This window comes from Apus apus, chromosome 6, assembly GCF_020740795.1.
Source record: "Apus apus isolate bApuApu2 chromosome 6, bApuApu2.pri.cur, whole genome shotgun sequence".
Lineage (NCBI taxonomy): Eukaryota > Metazoa > Chordata > Aves > Apodiformes > Apodidae > Apus > Apus apus.
This window is the reverse complement of record NC_067287.1, coordinates 19,895,179-19,922,386: the sequence shown is the minus strand read 5'-3', so window position 1 is coordinate 19,922,386 and position 27,208 is coordinate 19,895,179. Positions and strand designations below refer to the sequence as shown.

The following is a 27,208-nucleotide window of genomic DNA, read 5'->3' as shown; positions in this document are numbered from 1 at the left end:
CAGAACAGCAGAGAAGAATCCTCCATCCCCTGGCCCACATCTCAGAGCAGCCCATAGTTCATTCAGCCTTTTGCAAAAATACAGGTGTTACCTGGGTTTACTGCACCCCAAGTTATTCCAAGCTGTGAGAGGAACAAATGCATGACTGGGGAGCAGAAAGCTTGTTTGAAGACAAAACTCTAACTACATTGCAGTTTTTCCAATAAACATTGATTGTACCACTTTAATTAATCTGGAATCTGTCCATGTAAACATAACTCAAAAGTGGACAATACGTGTTTTCAAATTAGTCTCACTTACAAATTTTCCTTTTATAGAGTATGTATCTTTCCAAGAGACTAAAGATAGCAATCCACTATGTCTTTATCAATGATCTGGATGAGGGGATTGAGTATACCTTCAGTAAGTTTGCAGATGACACCAAATTGGGTGGAAGTGTTGATCTGCTTGAGGGTAGGAAGGCTCTACAGAGGGACCTGGACAGGCTGGATCGATGGGCTGTTGTATGAGGTTGAATAACGCCAAGGTCTGGGTTCTGCATTTCAGTCACAACAACCCCAGGCAACAGTGCAGGCCTGGGGAGGAGTGACTGGAGAGCTGTCCAGCAGAAAAGAACATGGGGCTGCTGGTTGATGAACATGAGACAGTAGTGTGCCCAGGTGGCCAAGAAGGCCACCAGCATCCTGGCCTGCATCAGGAACAGCATGGCCAGCAGGAGGAGGGAAATGATCATGCCCTTGTACTCCACACTGGTGAGGCCACACCTTGAGTACTGTATTCAGTTCTGGGCCCCTCAATGTGAGAAAGACATTGAGGTGCTGCAGCCCTTCCAATGAAGGGCAACCAAGCTGGTGAAAGCTCTAGAGAACAAGTCCTGTGAGGACAGGCTGAGGAAACTGGGGATGTTTTGTTTGGAGAAGAGGAGGCTGAGGGGGGACCTCATCGACCTCTACAACTGCCTGAAAGAAGGTTGTAGGGAGGTGGGTGTCAGCCTCTTCTCCCAAGTAAGTAACAACAGGACCAGAGGAAATGGCCTGAAGTTGCAGTAGGGGAGATTCAGATTGGAAATCAGGAAGAATTTCTACAGTGAAAGAGTGTTCAGGCACTGGAACAGCCTGCCCAGGGAAATGTTTGAGTCATCATCCTTGAAGGTATTAAAGAAACTATAGATATGGCACTTCAGGGCATGCTCTAGTGGCTGAAGTTGTAGGTTTGTTTTTTTGTTTGTTTTGTTGTTTGTTGTTTTTTTTTGTGGGTGTTTTCTGGTGGAGTGTGTATGGTTTTCTTTGTTAGGAGGGGTTTTTTTGTGTTGATGGTTGGACTCTGTGATCTCAGAGTTCCTTTCCAGTCATGATGATTCTGTGATTTAAATTTTTTGGTACTGCAGGTTCCTTCTCTAGATCCTTTAGGATTTGTACAGCTTCATATGGCTAAAGACTTGAAAATACATAAGTCAATTATCTTGCAATATGACCAAAAGATAAAAATAGTCATTTTATGATCATATCTCAGGGAAAGGCAATGCAACAGAGATTAAGAGAGACTTAGCACAAATTTTCTATTCATGCTACTTAAGCCTTTATTTCTGTTTCGTTAAATTCTAGAAATCCTTTTCTTGTTCTTTTACTTTCCTTAGAAGTGACAATGAAAAAAATCCAACCAACCAAAAAAACCAAACCACCAAAAAATATTTTATTCTGAATATTTTTTTCCTAATAATTGGCTTTATCAGAATTCTTCATATCTTGCCTCAGTTGCAATACTTAAATTTTGACACTTCACATATTTAAGTCATACAGAAATTATGAGGATTTTATAATCTAATAAAATTATTTTAAACATACTGGGATACAAAAGATGTCTTTAGTAAAATACTGACAAAGCAAGTAATTTTGTATGTATAGTTAGCCCATGAGAAGAGATTATATTCTGATTATGAGCATATTAAAAAATAAAATGAGCACTTGAAGATGTATTTTGTTTTTATCATCTTGATGCTCATGATGAATGATTAAACATACTGTCGGCTTGAATGCCAGTGCTTCTAAGAAAGTTACATAGCTTTATCCCACAGGAACATTCAGGCAAACCAAACTTGTACACTCATCACCAAGCAGTGCACTCATACAAAGTCCTGTGATTTTGTTTGCAGTTTAGCTGCTCTCTCTACAAATGGACTTTGCAAACTTTGTAGGTTCATCAGGGAGAGTATAGCATTAAGAATATAGAATATATGACATTAAAGACAAGGAGTCAGAATTTAACCTTGAAATTATTACTTTGAATCAGTCACAAAATTGTTGTCTCTGGGCATTTAAGAATTGTATATGAATGGTGTAAACTAAGCAAAAACTGACTGAACACCAGCCCTTGCTCAGACACAGGAGTTATACCAGTGGAATAATCACCCTACGGCAACTCATCACTGCTATTCCCTACTGGACTGTTACTGTCAATCCAATTATTATCAGCCCAACAGTGTGCAATTTAGCCCTGTATCCAAACAAGCTAGCCATTTGTATTTGTAGATATTTACGTGGATTAAGGGAGCAGAAGAAGTATTCAAGTATTTTCACTACGTCACACCTCAAATTCCTGAATGCTTTCCCCAAGAGGGCTCACTCAGGATTTGCATTATGAGTGCCTACACTTTGGGTGACTGCTTCTTCAGAAACAGTGATTTCACGGATGTTCATTTTGCCTCCTGTAAATATCCTGAGTTTTAACAGTTCAGTGCCAAAACCTACTTTTGCTTCCAACAAAATCAACAAGAAATACAGTGAATGATAAAATTAGAATGCACTACTATGTGCTTTTTCTTTGTAGGGCCTGAAAATTCCAATCTTGTACAAAGTCTAATTTCTTTAAAAAAAAAAAAAATCCTTGGTACATGCTTTTTCCACTAGTAATGTTTTAGAGTATTTCTTCTCAATCAATTTGAAGTGGTATTTAAAAATGAAAAAATACTGGAAATGCAAAGACAATTTACAGACAGTCTGCCAGACATTGCTAATCATGTTGACTCTACAAATTTTGTATCTGTGATGAGACCCTCAATTGTCAGTTGACAAAAGATTTTCCAAAGTGGAGAGATATCAGTGGACTGTCAACAAGCCCATCATATATGAAGCTAAGGTCTGTAAAAACACAGATTACTAGAAGATACTGCCTTTCCTTTAAACATGTTTTTTCTTGACAGCAAAAATTACATATTCAGAGATACCCTATGATTCATATATCTGATGTGGATTGAATCATTAATGGCAAACTTCAAGTGCTTTCAAGAAGGGACTGTTGTCCTTTTTTATATTTACACTGCCTCATGCAAAGCCATCCAAGTTACATACATGTAATGAAGAAGAATGTAATAATAACAAAGTGATACATAATGCTATTATAGATAATACTACCAACAATAATAGAATGAAAATGTGACTCTCTGGAAGATTCACTTCACAATGTTATATGGTCATATCAGATATTAAACTATGTTGCTGTAACAGACTTCTGTTTATGTAGCTACAAGGACTAGCTCCAGCAGAGTATCAATTGACTGCAATCTGCTTTAAATGCCCCCATGAAGAGATACTTACCTAAAAATCACATCCATCTTCACAGACATAAAAGAAAAATAATATTTCATTATAAAAGCCTGCATATGATCTCTGGGAACATCCAAGAACCCACTGGGCATGTGAAGATGTAAAGGTTTATTTTAAAACAAGACATAACAAAATGTTGTCTCTTTTCACAAAAAGATGCTAAGGAATTAGAGCTGGACTTCAGCAAAAAAAAGACAGATTTTTACCTAAATGTAAATGTTAAGGTAGTTGCAGAGCTCACTATAAATCTAATACAAAAAGGGTGCAGCACAGACACAAAGCTTCTCTTCCAATCCGCTATTTTAAATAAAATAGGCATTATCCAGGGCAGAAAAGATTTGACAAATGCCAAACTACAAAATCAGCTGCAATTAATGGTTTTCTTACTGCTACAGCAGCTCTAACAATTCAGAAAGGATGTGTAATAAGAATTTGTTAGTCCTAGCTAGCTTTTATACAGGCTTCTCAAAGATTTTAAGAAAGAGTTTACATGAGTATTAGGATTATTACTGGTAATAAAACAACAATCTTGTTGAAAGCACCAATCATTTCAACTGAAATAAATTATCTTAGGAAGAATTATAACAATAGATATTTTAAAATACACATAGAGATTTTCACTGAACCAAGGAGAGCCAAAGTACTGTGTGTCCCATGCTCACTGTTCAGGTCTGAACAGTTAAATTAACTGTGAGGAAAGGAGGAACAGAAATAATGTATCTCATATTTTAAGAGACAGACCAAAAAAGTGTTTCCAGAGGTTAGACTGAGTCTTTATAAAACATTTTCTTTCTATTAATACTGGAAATGTGATTACACTATTTCAGAAGTAAAGTAGAACAAAGGTGGGACAGTAGAGACTGATATACAACAGCAACTGCAATTTCTCGTATTTTTATTTTGAATTATTAGTTTTAAATGCTTCATTCACAAAAGCACACCCAAACAGCTAAATAAAAAAAAAAACATGCAAATGTATAGAACAATAATTAAAACTTTAATTAAATTTAGCTGCATTTTGATAATATGTATTAGTCAAGAATCTGTTCACAAAGGTTTGTGAAGGCCAAGTCCAATGGGTTTCAAATGACTGTTAGGAATAACATGATGTTCTCGGACAGCTTACAGTAAGATTGCTTATTGAAAGCATCCTTTTAAGTTGAGACAGCTGAGCCTAGAAAGATAAAATTGTTTAAGAATTATAAGCATATGCCATACAACATTTCTGCAGACCCTTTTGTGGCAGTTGAACAGCATAGCACAACTGCTGTCCTGTCTGAATTCTAATATGGCCTAAAAATGCTAAGAAATACCTTTAGCTTTCACCTGAACATCACATTGCTTGCAGGATTCTTTAATTATCTAATTAAAGAGAGTTCCTAACATTTTTTATTTTCTAATTTACTTTGAACAAATGCAGTGATTGCAGAGGAAAACACACCCAATCTCTGTGTGCACTATGTGAGAAAAAATTGCACCAGTGCTCAAAGAAGTAAAGCAATTAATTTAAGTTTCAAGACAGTATCACTGTATTGATTCAATGCAGAAAAAATATTTGTGACATTTTAAATATTATACTAAAATGGAAACCTTTAGCAGTATTTGGATAATTGCTGGAAATGCTTAATGCTAAAAAAATAAGCAGTGTTGAGTATGGTTATAAGCATGGTTGAGTAATTTATGTAATACATTTACAGTTTTAATAATACCAAACTGTTAATGTGTTTTCAACAGAAAAAGTTACAATCTGACAGATTCTGAAAGAAAATTTAGAAGTTCTATAACCAAATAATTATAAAGTTTTCTATTAAAGATGTTGACATTTCATAGCTAAGCAGCTGTTTTTCCAAATGCAGTGGCAACTTCACTCTGGAACAGGGTTGGTCAGATCCCCCTCTGATTTACCAATCTCATTTTGTTAAATAACACACTACTGGCAACACAGACTCCCAGTCAATGAGCTTGTCTTAAGAAGAATGCATGACTTGGGATTCTTAGGAGCTTAATCATTCCCAGATCTGTCAAACATACAAAAATACAGGTTTTCCTTCTTTTAATCTGCTCTGTTCATTCCTCCCATCTAGCCAATGTATTAATTTTCTGCTAACCTAATTGTAGCCCCTCCTATGAATCATGTAGGAATGACATGCTCTTGACAGCCTACTCACACGTGCACTGTACCTTGTATTCCACAGTGCCTCTGTCACCTAACATTACTAACAGCATCCATCTCATCTTCCTATTTTATAAAAAGATATGCACTCTGTGAGTGGAATATTCAGCTCTAACCACTTTGAGATAAATTACCAGTGTAGCGCATTTCACACAACTTCCATTATATCCCACAGATAGAGTATAAGCTGCTCCCTAGCAACAGCAGAAAAAAAATGTACCCATTTAGGTATTTTTTCCAGCTAAAGAAACCACCTTGCTATTTTATAAACTTCATACATAAAACAATCTTGGCTACTGTCAGATGAAATTATTCTGACTAATGGTCCTTAAGATGCATTTTTAGCCCTTTGTTTAGTTTGGGTTCTGATATTGAAGCTTCACTCTTGCAAACCTCCCACTTCACTAATTTTAGCACAAAGGAAAAAAAATATTTTTCCAAATGGAGAAATATCTTCCTAATAAAAACTAACCATTTACACAGGAATGATGATTGTGTCATGAGCTAGAAATGCATTCTATATGGGAAATGAAACTCCTAGCATGCTAGAAAGAGTAGAGACACTGGATTTATTTGTGGAAGACCAGAAAGAGTCTTTTGATTAGACTTAATTCACATACTGAATAGGATTGCAAATATTTTCAAAGGACTATAAGTTTTCAAGTAACTTACTGCTTCTTATGTTATCCAAAACCTATTTAAATGTACTTAGTTAATATTTGGGAAAAGCCAGAAATTACTACTCTTTGTTTAAAAATACTAGCCTCATGCTTTATATCACACCTTGTGAATAAGATGTGGCTGTTGCAAGACTGATATTTATTTAACACACCATAAAATATTTTAAAGAAAATAACTGAATAATATCAGCTAATTAATGTTTCACACATGAACAGAACCTTCCACCACACAGCATCAACATTTAGGAATTTCCCCCCTCCACCAGGGGAAAAGGGCTAGACATTAGGAAGAAATTCTTCACTATGGAAGTTGTAAAATACTGGCTCAGGTTGCCCAGAGAAGCTGTGGATGCCCCTTTCATGGAAGTGTTCAAGGCCAGGTTGGATGGGGCTTTGAGCAACCTGGTCTAGTGGAAGGTGCCCCCACACTAGAAGGTCCCTTCCAGCCCAAGCCATTCTATGGTACTATGACAGCAAGCAGTAACTTCCCCATATAAATTAAGTCAAGCCTTCGAGTCCAATGTTATCCAGGCTGGTAAGGTTAGCACATTTAGGCATTGGCTAGTTTGCTGATGTTGTTATACAGTAAAAACAACAACACACAGCAAACTAACCAGAAAAAAAAGCCACATTAGCAACAGCCTACAAACCATGCCAAATCACGATATCCTGTTCTAGTGATATGTAAGGTGAATTTCTGACTTTTCCAAAAGGACCGAGAATGTTACAAAACTAACTTCTGTTTTATTTATTAGATTACAGCTCCATTCTCTCTATTTTTTTTCTGAGCAGCAAATATTTTAAGAAACATTAGAGAAAATTTTGTTCAAAACATTAAAACATTTTCTCTCTTGCTATATTTATATAATGCTTGGCAATGGAGACTCAATAAATCTTAATAATGATTTTACAGGCAGTCCTGCTATGAGAACTGTTGTTTTCTACTTAAGCATAAAAATTACAATATCCTTAGAAGTCACATGACTGACTCTGGGTTCAGTGAAGAAGCAGACAACTCCATGTAGATGTTACACTGTTCTTACACAGTTGCATTTTCTCAACTAGGTCAATTAACATATAAGGAGCTTCATGCTATTGTGATTTTGTTTCTTCTAGTACAGGAGTCACTTGCGTATCTTATACACACAGAGAGCAGTTTCTGTGTAGTCATGTTTATTTAGAGTAGTTTACCAAATATTTTGACACATCAAAATAAAAACCACTGCTACTGTCACAGTTATTGGCAATCTAAAATCAACCCTGGAAAACCTTTAACTGAATGTAGTAACTAAGGAAAAAATAAAGCATGTGTATAAATTTGCTCACTAGGCATTGATACTAAATTATAAAAGACAAATAAAAAGCATTAGGACAGTGGAGATGAGTTTCAGTTGCTGCTTGTGCTGTGTTTGTTTTGTGGACAAAGAGTTCATGTTTTATAGTTGTCAACACTTGTCACCACTACCAAATTAAACTGAAAAATCCCTAATTCACACCTTCAGAAGTACTTTTTAAGCAACATTATTTTCTAAAATGCACATAGCCCTCATGCTTCCAAAATGGCTAATAATGCCTAACCTGTTCACCTTCTATCATGCTGTGAAACATACGTGCTTCAGTTGCAAAAGGTCTAAAAGTAAGTATATGCGTGCAGTCTGATCAATTCAAAAGAGAAGTCCTAGAAAGGCTTAAGAATTCAGTATGTACATCATATTCCACTACCCTTTAGCCCTGTGGATGGTCAAGAAGACAATGATTTCAGGACAAGAGGAAACCACCTGTTGGCTAGGCAAAGACATAAGCAGTTCAAACAGCAAGTAGCAAAAGCAGAGCGGACTTACCCTGTCCCTTTACAAAACTATCTCTGCAACTGTTACAGAGCTCTAGAGAGAATGAAATCTGTCCTTTCAGTAGAACAGGAAAAGACCATAAACATCTGTTGACTGATACCTCTGATAAAAAGCACAGTATGTGTGTTGCATACAGCTACACTTTAAGCATCTTTCTTGACATCCTTTAGTGAAAATGACACTGAGAAAAGTGCAAATGAAATTCACATACCCAAGAACATGGTTCCATAGACTCTGACTTTGTGAGGTAGACATGCATTTTCTAAGAAGTCATTTGTTGCTGCCACCAGAAGTCAAAACGCTAAATTGGCAATTCAATGGTATTTAATGGTATTTCATTAAATACAATTGAAATACATCCTAGCTAAGAACACTGTTAAATTAAATGAAAAATCCTGAACCAAAATAAACATCTTCAGTATCACTGGCTAACTAGCTGGCACCAAAAATTGAATTTCCATTAGAGACATGTATTAATCACTTCCATATTGGGTAAACATTGGAGTTCAAACTTCATTTCCATGAGAGAGTTCAGTATGGTGTAGGTGGTATGGTATTACAGATGTAAGCTTGATGCAAAGTTTTATTAGAAGTAGGTACAGTTAGTTCAGCAAGATTCTAATTTCATGAATAAACATCGTTTTGACTTTCTATGACCATTATGTACTTTTGGTCTGCAAAGTCAGGTCTTTTATATATATATATATTTTATATATATATATATACACATATATAGTGATAACCTAATAAAAAAGTGCAAATTTCATACCAATACACAAAGTATAATATACCAAGAAAAGGAGGAAAGGTGTTTCCCTTTTAGCCTAATAACAGGTACAAAGAAAATCTAGAAAATATGGTTTTGTTCTGTTGAGTATTTTCTCATAAAAAGAAATAACTGGGCTACACTTACTCCCCAAATGATGAAAGAGTTGTATATTTGAAAGGAACAAAGAACCATATACTTATGGCATGTCTTCCTATGGATGAAAATCCAGTTGAATCAGAAGAGGAAAATTTGAAAAATAGTTTTTAAGAGTTTACAGTCAGAGTAAACAAATAATATGCAAATTTCCTAGGAATGCTCTCCCCTCCAACCATCCTTGTAAAACAGAGCATACAATTTTTAAATTCAATTTTATTTTCCTGTTTTTAAATACAAATGTATTTACTTTTTGTTAAGTCAAACAAATAAAAGCAGCCTGAAAAAGTAAGATGGTTTAACTGGTTTAAAAAGGCAAATGCAGTATGCAAGTTGCTGTGCAAAAAAATGAAACAATAATCTTTGAAGATTTAAATATGAAGATACCAATAAGTGTCACAGTTTTAACCTTTATATAAAACCAGAAAAATTTCAACATAGGATGAGAAAAATATAATTCATCTGATCTTTACCATCAACTCTCTTTCACTTTCTTGAATATCATAATGTGCTGTCTCCTGCACAAACATGCAAAACTTGTATTAACACCAATGAATGACCTAAATAACAAATACAAAGCTCCCTTACCTCAGAGAATTCAAAACTCCTGTAAAGCCTCAAAAGGCATGTCAACTTTAATAACAGGTATGCTGCCAACTTAAATTTCTATCCCAAGCTCACACAGTTTTCACTATTTTGTATCTCATTGTTTCCAGAACAAATATAGTACAAGACACTAGCAAAGTGTTCCTAACAGTAAAAAAACACTATGAAAGCAAAGTCCTCCTAAGCCCTGATAAACATTATGGTTGATATAGCAGAGATAGTATAATGATGAAACCACAAGGTGCAGTTTTTAGGGAAAACTATAAATCTTTGCAATGCTGTGTTCAAGAGAAAGCTGTTAAATGCACTGAAGGTGTATTAATTACCTAAATCTAAAAACTGGATTAACTGAAATTCACAGAAGTCCTGTCTTTTCACTCTTATGGCAGAGACTCAAGGCTGGCTGAAATTAACTGAAGTCTAAGAGGTCACTTTTAGTTAGTCCAATGGGCTTTGGATAAGGACTTTAATGTGAAACTCACTTGGCAATCAACTGTTTTTACTTTTTTAAAATGTTATTTCTATCTACAAAGTTGTATACTAGCCTGCCTTTCATGCATGTTAACATTGATTATGGCAATTTGCAGAAAAAGTATTTTTGCAAAATAATAATACTGTTTGAAGAATAACTCCACAGAGCTAACACTGAGATTCTTCTCTAGAGGTGCACAAGGTTATTACAATATTACCACAAAACAGTATGTCTTCAGGTAGAGGCAGTATTATCTTGTAATATTCCTTGGTAATGTGGTACCAACTTTTCCTTACAAAGCAATCTAATCATTTCCATACTGGTTACACATGAAATATTAGTGCTGTGCTTCATAGGGAACACAACCTGAATTTTCATTACAATATATTGTTCTATTACTTACACAGTTACAAAATCTATTTGTCTTTAAGCATCTAATGGCATCTCACTGAAAAATGTCTAGCATAACTAAGTTCTGCCAGTAAAAAAGAATATAAATTTTTCCAGTTGTAAGTCCTCAATTCAAGCAGCCTGGGTTGAATCAGACAGATTGTCTAAACCCCATATGTCATCTGCATGGTTATTTTAATTATCTTTTATAATGCCACCTATCAGAACTGTTCAAAGATTATACTTTTTTTTTTTTTTTCTAGACAGAGAAGAACAATCACATAAATTTTAACATCCCATAGATAACCTGGTACTGCATTAACTATACTCTTACGTACCTACTATATAGCAAAATAAGACTACAAAAATTTCTATTATTTTACATATGAAAGTCGTGGTCAACACCTTAAATAGTTTAACATAATTTGATTTTTCAACACTGAAAAATACAAAAGTCAAATTCTTTTTCTCCATGGAAATTATCCATCAGATAACAAAGTAGAGATGCTCTTATTAATACTATGTCCTTCTCAACAAATCAGGCAAAAACATCACCCAGTAAGTTATGAAATCCTAGCACATAAGAATTAACATGCACAACACTGAAGCAATTACAAAATTCACCAGGTAGTACACAAGGCAACATAATGAATTAACAGCTTAGGCATGCATAAATAAATATGTAGGTGCGGCATATTTAGGCAGCTTTTGAATTAAGAAAGGATGAAATTTAAGTTCTGATCAGTATATTTATCATCACTGTGGAAATGCTAGGCCATGTCCTCAAGGTGCATGAAGTTTCCACTTTGCAAGAGAAGTTAAGCTGTCACAAAGCTTGTTCACAGCTATTTGATTCTGTAGTGTCCTCAGCACCAACACAGATCTGGCTCTTGCCACCTGTCAAAGGCTCCTAAGAGACCAAACTGTAATATCCTTGAGCTTCACACATCCAAGCAAGAACAAGTGCCACCAGGTACACACGCATGTCCTGTGTCTGAGAGCAGATCTCATCAGGTTCTCCCAGCTGCTCTCTAGCGGCTGGAACCAGTTAGTTACAGCATGCAGTGGCCAGAGCGCAACTTGGAAACTGATCCACCACATCACACCAGAACTGCTGCTCTTGATCATCTCTGGCCTTAGCAAATCTGCTCCAGTACTCAGAGCAACAGAGCCTTCGGGAGCCAAAACTACACTATGTCTCTGCTGCACTATGTAGCAACTTCTTCACTTGCTCTACAGATAGCTGAGCCTTGAAGAATTGTAAAGAAGCAACCCTACTAAAATCAAGCACTACTAATGTAACTAATGATAAATCTGACTTCTAGTATTAATCACTGTATGTTTTATTCAAAGAAAGGTTCAACATACAGGACTGTAGATGCTTCTTTTTATGTGCATGCATATACTAGGTCTTAAAAATAATTACAAAACACCTTTTAAAAAGTAAAAGCATGTGCTACTTTAATACAGTTGCTTGAAGCCATGCAGTTAAGACTGCAAGTAAAAATTACTTTGAAATAAGTGCACGTTGTATAAATGTAACCTTGCTTATACATCATATTGGCCCAATAACATGATAAATTATAGAGTTCAAAAGATGGGCACAACTTGTTTTTAAAAAGTTTGGGTAGGTCTATAAAAGTTGGAAAAACCATGCAGAACCCTTATTGGTATTCTGCTATAAAGAACTGCATTAACAATAATTCTGGATAGCACAGGCTCTGAATTAATTCTAAAATATCAGGTACATGCAGTCAAAGTCAAAATCACCTGAGCCCAAAAGGTCTTACACAGAAATTACAACAGGTCTGAGTCTTCATTTCACTAACAACTGTACAAAGTGCATAGAACTTGCTCAGACCCAACTGACCTGTTTGCTCAGCGAGTGGTGAGAGAAGTCTTATTACAAGGCAAGCACCTCAAACAAGTATCTAATAGTGAAATTAAAGCATGCAATAACTTGGCTGAATGACCACACAGAAAACAGGGACAAGTTCCATTAGCACTTGTATGTTCCTTACTCTTAACTGCATGATAAAGAAATTTTCCTTTTTTTAAATTATGAAAGAGATTATTTCCTGGTGACCTCAGCTGTGGAACATTAACCAGTACATGGCTTCCCCAGACTTTGTGGTTATTATAGTAATATATAGTTTAAAATTATATTAAGCTCAAACTTCTATGCCTTTGTGATTACCGCTAAGTAGATCTGTGATCCTATGACATCCAGCCAAAATTATCTACAATAACCCAGCCAGCAACAGTCCTATGCCTCAGTCAGAAAGCATGTGATGAAATGCAGCAATAGGCAGAATCTCAGGGAAGTTTTCTACATCCAGGTGGGGTGTCCTTGTTCCAAAAGTCCTTGCAGTGCAAACAAAATACAGCAGAAGCCTACTGTGATAGTCTCCCTGTTATATGATCCACTGCTTCTGCTGCATCCACATTACTTCACACATTTTACTATGACTTGATGCATAGTCTGATACCTAGTACAAATGTAACATCATCAGAGAAAAACCTATTACTTATGACTCAGCTATTTTCTGTGCAATTATTATTGAGCCGTTTTGCAGAGTGACATTTTATGTTTTACTTTCTAATAGAAATTAATTAATTTTGTTTCAGAAAACTGAAATGACAAAATCTCTAAAAGTGGACAGCTGATGCTGTGGCATGACTTGCCTCTCCAAAAACCTACAGGTGAGCTTTTTGCTTTTACTAGCAATTTCTCTTGCCACCTACTTTTGTATGTCCATTTCTGAGATTACAGCAGTGCCTAATTGTGTGAGAGGATAAAGAACAATTTCACAGTGTGACATGCAGTACTAAATTTACTTTGCAAATGACTTCAGGTGAGATCAATACCAAACCTTGAAGAGGAAGAATTATGGTTCTTCTATACAAAGGAAAGACAATTCACAGCAAATATCTTAAGTTTGGAACTTTTCAACAGACTTGTCTGTTTATGTTTAGAATTTGTGTCAGTAACAGACAACAGTATTTCATTTCCCTTTTAACGGAGGACATTACTGAATAAATAGTATAGAACTTATAAAGTTATTTTTTTGTTTGATGCCTCTATGCAGTTTTGTTCATATGCACACCTATCAAGATTCTGTTTTCTACAGTGAAATATTCAGAGTAAGATACCCATAATAGGGTACTTCAGTATCTCTTCCTCATTTGTAACTTGGACATAATGTGCTGAATTCAGCTCCCATTGAGTTCTAATATCATGAACTAGACAGAATATATAGGTAAAAACAATTTTGTCACAGTATATTTTCCATGAGAAATGTTTAATATAATCCAACTTGCAACATCAGTAGCCAACTGGACACTGAGATTCTATTCCAGACTCTTATAGCCTATTTCAACCCTCAGTTTATTTATGAGGATGGTTGACTTTGTACAATAATTCAAAATCTGCACATGAAAATTTCCAGCAAGTAGACCAGTATTCTCAGAGTTTGCAAACCATTTTTTCCTGAACTGCAACACACCAGATTTTTGTTTAATAGGTATTACAGAGCAAAAGTAGTAGTGTGATCTTTAACAAACTGATAGAATAAAGATGAATCCCAAGCAAATACATGTAGACTTGAGACACTGGACTCAACCTGGCCTAGTTGCCACTAACTTGGTGAGAAATTTTCACTGGAAGCTTAAATCACATGATGAAAACCTGTTGTATCATCAGCTATGTGCATACATTTGAATCTTTTAGCCAACATTTAACAGGGCAATATTAATTCCTAGCTTATTTTGAGCAACATGGTGAATTACATGTAACAGAATTTGGTTTATGATTACATCTGAGGCAAGACGCATTTTTGTGGCCTTTTTAACAAACACCTAGCATACTCAATAGCTTGGCAAAAAGGCAAATGATTGGGTTCACTACAAAGTCTGAAATCCATGCAAAATGTATTATTTTTATAGAATGCCAGGTTGGAAGGGACCACAAGGATCATCTGGTCCAACCTTTTTCAACATGGAAAATTCTTGCAAATTCTGAAAGCTTTAAGTAGACTATTATAAAATGAATTTTTTACAGTACAATGCCAAAAATGTACTAATGCCACTCTTATTAGCTGCCTAACAGACCAAGGATTTCTTGAGGTTTATAGTGTAGAAAAGGTACATACAAGAAATTAACTGGTTTAGAATATTTTGTGGATGCCCACAACAGTGTGGCTTACTTTACATCCTACCTACAAAGTAATTTATTATTTGTTTCTGGGAAGAACATATTAACACTTGGCTGATGATTCTGAAGTATTTTATAAAAATGTTATATGAATTATTGAACACATTTTAACATGGGAAGATATTGTCATAATTAAACAATGGAAGACAAGTTCCGCTTTTTATGATGATAGTCTGTTTAGGGCAGATAAGCAGTGTGAGTGGCACTGCTCTATCAGTATGCTGCTAAAGGTATTCACAGCACAGATCCATCAATTACCTATGGCTTATAGGTTCTGAAACGAAAAAAAAAAAAAAAAAAAAAAAGGCTGTGCAGACTATACATTGACAGTGTCCGTGTCCATCCATGCCATCCTTACAGGCTATCATGAACTCAGTGTTCCACATTAAACTAATCTGAAGCTGCATCAGCTAACAGAAAGCTGGCCGTGACTTTGCAGCTACTGTACACAAGGACATGTTGGTTATGAAGTAGCACTAGGCGGGTTTCAAGCATACCATGCAAAAGGGATACACCAAAACCTTTTCCTGTGGCAAACAACTGCCCTGTCTTGGCCGCTACCGATTCTGGCAAACCACTAAATAGATCAGGAAGTTGATTTTAAATCATCCAATATTAAATAGTAGAAATATTATCTTTGTTGCATACTTGAATGCATGCTAATTTGAAAAAGCTGTTTTGGTGAACTGTGTTGTGGTGGAAAACAAAATGAAAGAAGAATTCTGTTGCTGCAACTAATACAGTTGGTATCACAGTCTTTTAGACAACCAGAATTACATAGCAGACAACCTCATCAATGGATAGTATAACACCTGGGACCTTCCTTCAAAGGATGCAAAACTTAATTTTTAAAACTAAATATTTAAATTAACAAAACAACAGGTTGACTGCTAAAATAGTCCTGTGCTTCTGCCAAGTACTTTAACAACAATAAATCAAGTAACAGAACAGTACTTCAGGCTGTGGTTTGACAAGCACATATGGCAATTTAACTGCTGCCTGCCAACCATCTTTCTCTCCTCTTGCATTTACCTTCTTAATTCTATATTGTCCCTTGCATCAGCTTTCATAAGGTCTTCTGTGAAGAAGATTCAAGCTGGCAGAAAGTGGTTTTCTGGTTATTGTGAGGTTTTTCGTTTGTTTAGGTTTGTTTTGTTTTAAACCAGGGGGGAGGAATTGTCTTCTGCCAGACTAATGCGCTGAAGTGGTTACTGCAAAGGGTTTGGAAGGATGGAGTAATTGTAACCAGGAGAAGGGAGGACATCCTAGACACACTGCTGGAGTCACCCTGGTGTGAAACCACATGTATTACTAAGTAACACTACGGAATGCAACACTAACAATGCATTTCTAATGTTTCTTTAAACCTCACTCTCCGCTTACTGCAGTAGCTCTTCTAAGTGACACTCTTAATATCAAATGTCTGGGCTGTTTTTGAACAAGGAACATGAAGAGATGCTTTCTATATGGTGGGCTTCCAGCCAAACCTCTAATAAAACTGAAAGGGAGGAGGAGAGAAGCTTTGCTAAGTATTTTCATGTTACTATGAAATGTAGTTTACAAATGAAAGGTGATTAACTAGATGGTACTTGCGTTAAGACCATTGTGTACTGAATCTGTAGAGAGGCTAGGAATGCATTGAAGTTATTTAAGTAAGCATCATTTTGCACTCTGATATATTTAAAAGCTTCTTTGGCTTTAATTAAGCATAATTTTAACAGCAGTCAATGTGGATCAAATACTATATACCACCACTCTCATTTCCCCATTCTTTACAGTTAGATTAAGTGCTGTGAATGGCCTCTTTCAGAGATCTCTTTCTCTTTTATCTGGTCTGGGTTTCTAGACACAGTCTTAATCTGTTACTTTTTCTGAGCTCATGCTTACTGGTGTTCAAAGACAAAAATCCCAGCAAAAAACAAAGTCTATGTTGTTACAAGCCATTTTTAAGATTTATGAACACCCTGACCAATCTGCCACATTTTTTCCCTCTCAGACATCAGAAATACATGCAAAAAAAAACCTCCTAAGGAACAATCCTGTTGGCAAAATTAGGACAAAGACAAGAAATTAACTTTGAGCAACTAACGCCATGCTGATAGCAAGAACTCCAGAAGCATCTCGCAAAACTCAGGGCGGACTAAAAGATGACAAATGAGCTTCAGTGCAGACACTTGTAAGCTAATTAATCTAAAGAAAAATAACCTAAATGACATCCATACCATGCTAACAAACAACTCAGAGAAGAAATCTAGGAGTCGTTATTGACAGGTCCCTAGAATTAACAGTTTTATGTTCAATAGCAACCAAAAAAACTAGCAAACCATTGGGCATCATGAGAAAATGCATTGAGAACAAGACAGAGCACATTTTTATAACCTTGGTCCACCTACATCTCAAGAAGCAGGTGAAGTTCTAGTCTCTGCATCTCAAGGACACACTCTAGTCAGAGAAGGACAAAGTACCGAAAGGATGGAGTGCCTGCCTTAGAAAAAGAGACTAAAGAGGCTGTTTGGTTGGAGAGAAGGCTGAAGCAAGGCATGATCAATCAAACCATGAAGGTTTAACATAAAACTTCTGCTTGCCAAATCCTCCAGTAATAGAACTAAAGGACATGTAACAAAGCTAGGAAGACATTCATTTATAAAATACTAATGTGCTTCTTTACAAAGCTAGTAGTAAGCTTCTGGAACTTGCCACCATTGGAAGTTGTGAAGGTAGTGAACATCACCAAATTGGAAAAAAAAAAAACAACAAACAACAAACTCTTGCTTGGCATGTTCGCAGACAGGCTTTAAAGACACTGAGCAGATATATACCTACCATCCCTATCAAGAAAACTAAGTATGTGGGGAGAATACAAAGGAACAAATACATAAAGTAGCTAAACGGCCCCTAAATAGTATCCCTTAATGTCACTGCTGGAGGCTGAACCAGGAGTATAAAGTCCCACTGATCTGACCCAACAGAGCTTTCCTGATTTTCTTAACGTAAGTTTTCTCTAGTATCTTCTGTTAAGCTCCAGGGGAAAGAAAGAAAGAAAAACACACACACAAAACCCAAAACAAATAAACAAAAAAACCAACCACACACACACAAAAATGTTACACCCCCACTCCTTATCTGCTGTGAAAGATACAGGTCAGATTTGAATAGCAGCAGACCTCCAGTAAAAATTCTACAATATAATATGTTAAGCAACAAATTAGTACTATATCTTTAAACAAAAAGAAGGGTCAAACCCAGGAGGAAATATTTGAATTACTTCAGGCAGTGTGACCCCCCTAAGCCACAGATGTTGTTCCACAGCAGAATCAGCCATTTCAGTGAAAATATAGCCACCTGCTGAGGGATAAAAGAAACAAACATCAGTCCCTTAAACAGCAGAGCTGCTTAACAGCTCAAAGGGAAGCAAGGTAACGCAACTAAGTCCTTCATATTTTTACTACAGCAAGTCTCAAAAGACAGTAATAGTTTAAGCTTACAGGTACTCAGATAGCAGTCTTAAAAAAACTGAGTGCAAAAGCCGGTATCTATAGGGTATTTTCTGCCCTCTGCTACAGAAAGTATTTATAGGTGAAATAGGCAAGTTATAACTGAAACATTTTGAGGTTACCGATTATACAGAACCCCTTCCAAAAAGGGAGAAGGTACGTTGGCAACACTCCACAGAACTTAATAAATGCAGCTCCACAGAATTCCCAGACGGTTTCAGTTATATAGCATGTTCTTCACTCCCTTTACTCTTAGCATTAGCTCCCTCTCCAGTATTTGTAACTTCTTGTTGTTCAGAAGAATGTATACCTATGTATTTCATAATTATATATATTGATACATTGTTAAACATTAAATTATACATTGTAATTCTTAAGGGAATAATAAAGTACAGTTTAGGTATCTAAAGTAACTATTGCAGTTGTTTGGGAGGTTGCAATTCTGGAGCACACTGGGAGGTACAAAAATCTGAACACAAGAGGGTAAAAAAGTGTCTACCCCCCACTACACCTGCAAAATACCTTGCAATATTACATTTTAGGCAGCGATACAAGGAGAGGGGTGTGCTCATAAAAGAGATCTGTAATTCATTATCTCAACTTGATTGACCTCTGTATTAATACTACCCACAAGTAGGACCAAAGCTCACAGAAAGGATGTACAAGTCTCTTTCTCCTGGATAAACTCAGAAAAGCTGATCTTGGCCACCAACACTGCTGCAGTCTGCATAAACTCTGCCAAAATTTATGCCTGCCTGCCTGCCTATCAAAGAACAACTCACCCGTCTTCACCTCTCTCCCGCTGTTGTTCTGTTGGATATCTGTCCCCTCAGCATCAGCAGCTGAGTATGTCCTGTTTAAAAGTACCTTTTGCTAACTTCTCTGGAAAGCATTCACAGGAGACACAGGAGCTGATGAAGGGCAACCTTAGTCATTCTCTTTCACCTGTAGCAGTGTAAGCAGCAGCAGATACTATCATAATCTGGAAACATCTGAAGCCTGTGAGTAATTGACAAAGGGAACACTTGGATGCAGACGCATCTTACAGTTCTGTTTATCTGGAATTGTGCAGAGCTTCCATACATCAGTGTTTACTGGAGACAGTAGTAACAGCTGAAAGCCACTATTTTAACTGCTCTTCAAAAACAGCATTAGGTTTTTTTTCAAAGATCAGTGTACTGTTTGTATGATTTAGTACAACTAGGAGAAGATACATCATTCATCTTTTCTATGATCTTCTGCAAGTCTTCCCCAGTTCAACTAATGTACATATAAACTTTCTAAAAAAGCACACTTGTTTTCCCTAGCTCTATAAAAATAAATTATTTCCCTACTACTCATGGCAAATTACATCAATAATATTTTAGTATCCATCTTTATCAAAGCAAAGAAATAGGCAGCAGGTTTGAGAATGTGACAGTATTGATGGCTTCAGTTCCAGATTTCTTAATATATTGCATATAGCAACATTTCACTGTAAAATTTACTACTACAAAAGCAGCTTAGGAAAATCCAAGGCTGGATGGACTAATTTTATAGAGAATAAAATTATGAAAAGCAAGCTAGCAATCTCCAAAACTTCTCTGATCTCCTCTAGCTTTAACTAGGCATGAGCATTACATAATAATTATGAATATTGGTAAGCTGGTAATTCTATAGCTGATTAATATTTTTTAACAAGTAAATAGTTAATATATTTATACTCACTTTAGTGATACGATGATCCCTGCTTAAAAAAAGTTAATTACTTATTAACAGACCAAGATAAATCAACACTGAATTGAGTATCCTTTTGAAGATAGACAATTGAAATATTGATTTCTTTTCAAAAACATTTCCTAAGAACTCAGGAAAAAAACGTAGTTAAGACAAAGATAGGCTACATAGCAAATATAGTGGCATATATTCTCCTGCGTGCATGTCCACCTGAGAACAATCCAAGTGAAATGAGTATCATGAATAAAGACTGCTCATGGGCTGAAAGTTCTGCAGTTTACCCATTCATAAACTAGATTTTTAGATTAAAATCTGGTGTGATTCAAAAGGGAAAAAAACCCAACCCACAACCTTGGTGTTTTCAGCCCGTACAATCTTTCCAATTAATTCTGCTAGCCTCTGCCTCAAAACCACCATGAAAATTTGGGATTTTCTTTCCAAAGAAAGCATATGAGGCAAACACAGGTGTGGTATAAGGCAGAGTGGCACAACTGAGCACATTTCAGACCTTACATCATGGCCATGTGCAAAGTACTTTGATCAAGATTGCTCTCTAAATTAACCTAAAACACTCTTAAGACATTGACTCAAGTTAACTAAGTGAGGTTTCTGAAAAAGTGGTTTGCCAATACTACATCTTGCTAGATCTGGATCTATTCAGAATCAGTGATGTACAAGAAATGGGAATTTTATTAGCAATTCAGGTTCTGTCAAAAATGTTATTTAGTGGGTAAGTGTGCATGAAGGGAACAATGTGAACCTATATCAATTATAAATTCCACACCTCAGATCTTCCACAATTACTAGTGCCTTCACCACAGCTGTAAAAATGAGCTTCAGCTCTCTAAAGCAGAGCATGTATTTGTAACAATGGGGCTTACACTGGTTATGCACCCTTGCCCCTCATCACGAGTTTTAAACATTCTGAAAGCCTGTTACGCATCATGTGATTTAATGTGTCCTTGTAATTTACTTAATGTATCAGAATGCTGTGTATCAAGAAAGAGAGAACCAAATCAATACCCTCCTAGAAAGAAGGGAAGGAAGCTTACAGCTACAAAAGAATGAAAAACCAAATGTAACACTTTTTCCATATTCTGCAGACAGCGTTTCCTAATGTTTAAAACGCCCAACCCATCGCAAGCAAAATAACCAAGACATGACATGAACTATTTTCTCTTCAGTTGTGGGTGCTACCTTGCTTCCTACTGAATCCATGTCAAAACTCATGTTTATTTCCATGATCGAAGGATCAGCTCCACCACCACAAAGTCCAGCAGCATCCTAATTATTCGTTAAAATGTTATATAATCAAGATTCTGAATGCTGACATTAGCATCTATAAAGATAACCTAAAGGCTATTTTTTTCCAAATTAACAAGATTTGACGACACTTCAAGGACTTCCAATATTATCTTCATGCCGCTGGAAGTACAATAGGTTGAAGAACACCGGAAAGGATAACAGGGACTTCATCTTTGGGACTCCTTCGTCTCCGCACCAGCGGCCACACGGACAGCAACCGCCGCTCTTCCTTCGCAACAACTTTTCGCTCACCTGACCGTTTCAACAACTTCAGGATCCGTTCCGCGGCCACTGCAAGACCACCCACCACCCTCCTTCGCCTCCCCCGCAGCCAGCGGCCCAGCCGAGCGCCCGGGGCCACCCTCGCCTGGAACTGTCCCCGGGGGGAGCTGGAGCCGCCCCCCCCCCACCCAGACCAGCCCCGGACCCGCTCCCGTCCCACCGGCCGCGGCCGCGCGCGCCGCCCCGCGGGCAGTTGCCGCTCGCGCCCCCGCGCAGGGCAGCGCTGGGCCCCGCGCGCCCCCCCAGCCCCCCCGCCCAGCCCGCATCGCCCCGCCGGCCTTCCCGGCCAGCAGCCCCTCCGCCCCAGCAGCCCCGCACCGGCGGCACCGCAGCCCTGGCTGGCTGGCTGGCTGGCGTCGTCCCCCGCCGCGGCAATCGCGGACGCCGCCCGATTCGGCGGCACCGAAGTTCCCGCAGCGCCGCCGGTCCCGCCCGGGGACCGGGATGGGGCACGGCAGGAGCCGCCGCTCCGAAGGGCACGGCAGGAGGCGACGAGAGACCGCGCCCGCCGGCGACCCCTGCCCGCCGCAACCCACCGCCCGCCCAAGGCGTCCTGCCCGCCCGCCGCTCCGCCCGTGCCGGCACCGCTGCCCGGCGCCGGCTCCAGCCCCTCCGGCACGGGGCGTAACGGATGCGCGCGGAGACACGCATCCACCTTCCCCGCAGCCGGACCTTACCGGCCGCGCTCGCCGCCCTCGGCCGCCTGTGCGCACGCCGCTCCGCGCCGGGCTGCCTCCCGCCGCCCCGCAGCCGGCATCCCTGCTCCGCCCGCAGCCGCACCAGCCGCCGCGGCGCCCGGCAGCAGCGCCCGCCTCACCGGAGCGCAGCCCGGGCAGCGGCCAGGCTCGCCCTCTGCGACTGACAGCGGCGGGCAGCCAATCGGCACCCCCGCAGCACCGAGGAGGCGGGACGGCGTGACGGAAAAGGACCAATGGGAGGCGGCGCCTGGGCAGCGCTGTTTCCGGAAGGGGCAGCGGCGGCGGGGTCGGTGCGGCTGAGGCGGAGGGTGTGCGGGTCGTCGTGCCCGAGCGGGGCTGGGGCAGCGCCTCGGTCTCTCCGGGACTCGCTCCGGCCCCGGCGGTAGCTGCAGGCAGTGGTGACGGGTGTGGCGGGGCCCGTCTCGCCCTTCCCCAGCTGCTCTGGGAAACGGGAGCAGGGCTGCGTGCTGACCTTCCAGGGGGAAAGGAGCGTCGCCCGTCCTCCTTGCCCAGGAACCTCGGACTTCACGCCGAAGCGCTTTGTTTAAAAAAAAATTTAAAATAGGGAGTGGGTGTATCTCTGCCGGCGGAATCCCGCCGGGCTGAAACGGCGCCCGCGGCCGCATCCCCGCGCTGGCGGCTGCCGCCGACCTTGGCCCTGGAGGGGCGGGCGGGAGAGCGCGGGGCCGCCCTGCGCCGGGGCCGGGCCGAGCGGGACCCCCGGGGCTTCTGTTGGCTTGGCCGGCGGTGTGCTGGGAGGTCTGCAGCGCGTCTGCCAGGCCTTGGAGCTGCGGCTTGTCCCACCTGCTGGGCCTGACCTGCCTGCGCTTTTGCTCGGTTCTGCTGTAGCAGTGATTTTGCTGGTGGACCAGGTGTCTCTGACTAACTTTTGTTTATGGGGTACAACCGTAGCTTTGCATCACTGTTTTTCTATGTAGAATGAGGTCTTTTGTACCCTAACCACAGCGATGTGCAGAGGTATATAGGCCTGGAAGGGTGGCAGAAGCCCTGGAGAAGTGAAGACCTATCATACACCATAGAGGACTATTGCCATAGGGTGATAAGGGAAGGGACACAGGCTTGGTACTAGAGGCTTTATGGCTATAAACAGCTTACCCATGGTCAGTTAAAGAAAGGGAGACAGCTGGACAAAAGTGATTTGGGAGGTAACAAAACAAAAAAAAAAAGTATCTAACATACCTAAAAGGTAACACATACAGTACATTCAGGTGTGGAATTGGAGCTGCAAACCAGTGAAGGTAGAACAGCATGTTAGTAAAGATAAAAAAATACCTGAAGTGCATCCTAGAAGAAACCATAAACGTGAACATCATACTTTGGGCCAAGGACTCCATATACTCACATGTCATTGTTGTCACTCCCCCCCAGCTCCTAACCTAGAATAAAATTAATAAGGGATCCAGCCAAGCAGTGGAAGGGTGGATGTAAAACCAGGAGAAGGGTACAACAATAATTTAAAATGCGTTATTATAACTTGTAATAGTTCTTAAACTCTTAATATTTCAGTTATACTAGTAACAAGTGTCTCTTCCTTCTTTTCCAGTGACTTTCTCTAAAAAGCCAGGTGAATAATAGCTTAAAACATTCTGGAAAGATGTTTCACTGCTGCGTTATTTTCAGTTTTGTTGGTCTTTATCCACTTCTTCGGCATTTACTTTTCAAGAAAAGCCCTTTACCTAGTTTTGTGCTTTATCCACTGTTTCAAAAGTTTCAGGAGGTTTATTAATTCCTCATGGCTTTATCATCATATTTCATGCCTTTTTAGAAATGTTTCTAAAATTAAATAACCTCTCGAATTAATCTGATCATAAGCAAATGCTTACTAGGTCTTAATGAAGGAATTTATTGTCAATAGTGGATACTATTCATGGGCAGAATTTCTTGCTCGGTTGTACCAGATGTGGGTGCCCTCATCTGTGCTGAGTTCAGAACTGCTACTACTATTAAACAACCTGAAAGTCATGCCCTTGCCTTTCATAGCAACCTTTTAATGCAGATTTTGTGCTGGAGAGACTGATCCACTACAGCTGTAGATTTCTTTTTCTCCCCGTCTTCAACTGGATGGTTTTTGTTTGGTTGGTTTTTTTTTTTTTTTTTTTTTTTTTTTTTTTGTGGCAATGATACACTTGAGTTTACTGTGTCTAGTGTGAACACTGCATACACCTACTTTCATGTGGAAGGAAATAACAAGAGGTGTTTTAACTGGTTATGAGTTAAGATGCTCCTTTCAATAGCTCAGTCAGAGATGTCTGTCTTCTAGCAAATTAGTTGTATTAGTTTAGGAGCCACACTAAGCCTGGTGTAAAAGTATTATACTTTTTACTCTTTGTTAAAGCAGGAGGTGTTTTTTTTGGCATTTGCTGTCAGCCTTATCTTCAGAGAAAACAAAATGAAAAACCCCAATAAAAAATTAAAAAAGCAAACCACTACAAAAATAATTTATTTAGTATTTTGCAAATGTTGCATAAGTAACTAAAGCATTGCACAGTTAGAACTTCATAATGCCTGCAAAGGAGGAAATACAAAAAATATTCCCTGTAAGTGAAGCCTTTTCATAGTAACTAGAATAAATTATTTTAATAATAATTTAATATTTGTTTATAACAATAATAAAATTTATTTTTAATATTTTTAACTTTGTCTAAAAATGTGAACAGAAATTCAGATATTCCATCTGAACAGTATTTTTATGTTAAAAAGAGCAGCTTTTAAGGTTCAACAGCTGCTTTTTGCAGGCTTATATACAACTCAGTGAGTAAGGTAACAATGATTACTTGCCAGGATATACCTGCAGTTTAGCTACAAAAAAAACCAACAACAAAACAACACAACAACAACACAAAAAAACCCCCCAAAAAACAACAACCAAAAACCCCCCAAAAAAACAAACCAAAACAAAAGAGTAATATATCTTAGTACAGTTTTTCACAAGTGCTGAAGATACCTAAACAGAATTTGTTCCAAATAGAAAGATAGTATACCAGATAACAGCTAAGTATCCTGTTCATGAGACAAAGCTCAGAAGGAGACTTCTACCTTGGTAAACCATTAGGGTTTTTTTGTGTCCCAGTAAAATTGCATAGATTGCTTTAACCATCAAAACTGTAATTTAGCCCTCAGTCTCATAAGGCAGAAAAGTTTCACACTTCTTTTTTGAAAAACAATATAGTACTTTTGAAAAGTACTAACAGGATGTACAGGAGATGAACTACTCTTAGTCACAGCAGAAACAGTACAAGAAATATAATCCCTGTAAAGCTCTGTCAGCAGGAGTCTATTTTGTCCTGGCTCAACAGAATTATACAGGGTGACAGAAGAAGTCAGGGATCACACCTATTCAATAATTGTTTTAGCTGTTAAGACTGCCAGCAAGGTGGAAACTTGTCTAAGTGCTGGTATTGCGGACCTTGGCAGACGGTAAGAACTATGCTGAAATTCAACTCCAGAAAAAAGCCAGAACTAAACACAGTTGCTATATATCTTCTGGTCTTTAATCAGCTTTTAGAAGAAGTTCTGCTTTTTTACTAACAATGTGTATGCTTTGAAAAATTAGTCCATCTTCATCCAGGAAGTCTTTGTAGCCTCAGGTGGCTCCCCAGTTAAAGAAAATGGTTTGGATTTCTGGTTATGTCTGCACCTGTTCTGTTCATGACTTCATGCAGGTGTTTTACTTCTTCATGTCTCTGGTATCTATTTATACATTAAAAATTTATTGGTTTTGGAGAGTTGGTATTTTATTAATCTAAGTAGCTAGATACTAACTGCATTCAGCTAGAGACTTACTGTACTAAATGTAAAATATTAAGATTGTCCATGCTTCATCTAGTGTTTTCTCAGTGATTCCTCTGTCATCTTTGTGTCTTTGTCTCCTAATGCCCTGGTTGGGGTTTTTTTTGTGGTTTTTTTGTTTGTTTGTTTTAATGACAGCTCTACCTATAGACAAACATAAACTGCATCATTTTCTGCTACTGTTTCCTGATGTGACTCATACTTTTATGGGCACTAAGTAGGTGAGTCTATCCCAGACCAGCTTTCAAAGGAGGAATGACTGCAGTATGGGTTTGATGCCCAGGAGGAGTACCAGAAAACACAAAACTATTCAGAGGCTGGTGATAGGCTGACAAAACCTCCATGTTATAAAATACTGTGGATATTCCTTTTGTGGTGGGTTGACCTTGGTCGGCTGCCTGCTGCCCACCCGGTTTCTCTCTCCCTCCCCCTGCTTCCTCAACAGGAGAGGAGAAAATAAGATGGACAAACTTGAGGGCTGAGATAAAGGTAATTGAATAAGAAAATAAAAGCCCACATGTAAGCAAAGTAAAAGAGGGAATTGATTCACTGCTTCCCATCAGCAGGTGGTATCCAGGCACTTCATGGGTAGCAGGACCTCAGTACACATAGTGATTACTGTGGAAGGCAAATCTTGTAACCATGAATGTCCCCCTTGCCTTTCCTTCCCCCAGCTTTTATTGTTAAGCATGATGTCAGATGGGATGAAATATCCCTTTGGTCAGCTGGGGTCAGCTGTCCCAGCTATGTATTGGCAGTAAGCATTAGAAGGCAAGCAAGATACTAATTGAGCCCGTCAGTGAGACACAGTGTATGAGAAGATCTTTTACATTAACTGTAAAATAGCTTTTTAGACATAAACATTATTTCACTCCTTCCTTTTTGTAGTGTTTGAGTATTTAATGGATGCATAGATGCAGCACTGCCTCTACAGACCTGTGGGAGGAATATTTGATTATTTTTTTTAAAATGTGTTACAATTTGCCAGTGTTATT

At 38.7% G+C, this 27,208-nt stretch overlaps 1 protein-coding gene across 9 annotated transcripts in view; it reads right to left on the bottom strand.

Moving 5' to 3' along the window:
- B3GALT1 (beta-1,3-galactosyltransferase 1) overlaps positions 1-22,460 on the bottom strand; it is a 233,758-nt gene extending 211,298 nt beyond the window's left edge. For all 9 annotated transcript variants that reach the window (XR_007889966.1, XR_007889969.1, XR_007889967.1 and 6 more), the window contains exon 1: positions 22,383-22,460. The gene's annotated coding sequence lies outside the window, so the exon portion shown is untranslated. The remainder of the gene's footprint in view (positions 1-22,382) is intronic.
- Between the last annotated feature and the right edge of the window lie 4,748 nt (positions 22,461-27,208).